Genomic DNA, 2,073 nt, shown 5'->3' with positions numbered 1-2,073 from the left:
GAGGGAGCTGCTTGAGGGAGATGCGGGGCTTCCCTGATGTTACGCCTCGCTGTTGCGGGTCTCGGAGCGGTGGCTTTGGGGGAAGAGGGGGGCTTTCTGGCTCTTGAGAGGGGTAATCGCCCTGAGACGATGCTCCTCTGGCGTCGGTGGGAGTCCTGAGTGCCGCCGGGATTAGGAAGGGACCGGTTATTCTGCTGTTTCTGAACAGAAGAGGGAGAAGAAGTAGTAAAACTCAAATGTGAGCAGATGCAGTTAAGATAGAAGAGAAGTAACCTCTGGGGTGCATCATTACTTAGGAGACAGAGGGTGTGATACAGCCCAGAAAAATCCACTCCTGGGTTATTTCAGGTTACAGTGGGAGTATGCTCAGTGCATCGGAGAAGATCAGATAAAACCAGCACTTACGTGTTGGCTGCAGTTACTGATGCTGTGCAGTTTGTAAAGTCAGTAAAATTCTTTGTGAAAACAAGACCGCTATCTGTAATGGAGTGAAGTTTCACAGCAGATTGTTTTGCCCTAGCCCTTGGATCTTTGGAAGGCAAATAAACTGTTCAGCACAGCTTTTGTTTCGGTGTCTGAGAACTAAATCTAAGGAAGACTTCGGTGTGGCTGAAAAATTTCCCCGTAATGTGACATCTAGTTGTGGTCACTCGTAAGATCATGTCTTCATCCTTCCCTGCTAAGAAGTGTGTCAAAAGGACAGTGAGAAAGTAAGCAGCTACTTAAAGAGGGAGGAGGAGATAAAATGCCTGTTGAGACTTTTTATCAAGTACAATTAAAGGCAACCTGTATCAATTACATTTTTAAAAGATTTTTTTGGTCTTCAATTTATGGCTCCAAAATGTAGTTTCCTTTAGACAAATATGTTTGGATAATTTTAAATCTTGGCTATCCATTAATACAAAAACCCTAAAGCTCCTAATATGAACCCTCAAATACCTGTCCCTCGGAGAATATTCCTTGGGGATGGGGAGGAAGGGAAGGCGGTTGCTATGGGCTCCAAAAGGAGCCATCATTATCCAGAAGAACCTGGATATCTGTCTAAATAAGGGCTTTACCTTATCCCCATGTTTGTGTGTTTTCATTGACTTGTGCCAGGTTGGTAGCAAATCAGTTAATGATTTGCGTCTTTCATAACAAGCATCAACACAATATTAGTTCTTCCCTCACTCTCCAGAAAGCTCAAAGGTGTTACCATGCAAAGGAAAAGTGTCAGATTTTGTTAGGGCTGAGTTACCGACACAGAATAAAAGGGAGGTGAAGGTGAGGCTGTTGGAGGAGAGGAATTGTTCTTACCATTTTCTCCTGCTGTCTTGCACTGAAATGGTTGCTGCATTAATGCAGGCCTCTTTTCAGTCCACTTTTAAACTGAAACCAAAAGACTAATGTTGGTCTAGGGTTAAATATGTAAGTGATGTGTGTTTGGCATTGTAGGCACCTGAATTTCTCTTCTGCAGCTTTTTCAAATTCCTGTGTTAGAGGTCATTTTTAGAACTTAATAAGAACACATTGCATTTTGTTGTATTTTCTTCATTGGTTTCTGAAAAATGTTACTTTATAAATGTTGTTACCTGATCCTAAACACAATGTTAGTTGAACTAGCAAAGTACAAAGGAAGAACATTAATCTTCACATCACGTAGTTTGTCCTGACTGTGCACCTTATAGTATTGCATGCAGCCATGCCAAATCTCATAAGCTGATCGTGTCTTAAGTCAGTGATCCTGAATGTGGCATCAAGCCAACACGCTGCGTGTAAGTTATATATATAAAACGGCCGAACAGTTTTTGCCTTTGAAGACCCCTGTGTAACTCTTTTTGTAATGGAGACTTCTGCATCTGGCTGCTTCTGCAGCAGTAGCATCTGCAGGGTTTGAAGATGTATGAGACACAGCCTCTGCTGTTAAGCCTTGTATTTTTTCTTTACTTTGCTTCTTGCAGATTCTTAATTGTTTTGATATTATTTCTATTTATGGCCTGGCTACATGTAGCTAAGAGTATGGTCTGTGATATCCAGGGATTTCAACGCAGTCAGAAGTGTGATCACTAGTAATGTACAAACCCACGCATTCCT

The sequence above is a fragment of the Buceros rhinoceros genome, unplaced genomic scaffold (genome assembly GCF_000710305.1).
Source record: "Buceros rhinoceros silvestris isolate BGI_N320 unplaced genomic scaffold, ASM71030v1 scaffold39297, whole genome shotgun sequence".
Lineage (NCBI taxonomy): Eukaryota > Metazoa > Chordata > Aves > Bucerotiformes > Bucerotidae > Buceros > Buceros rhinoceros.
Note: the sequence above shows the minus strand (reverse complement) of the source record.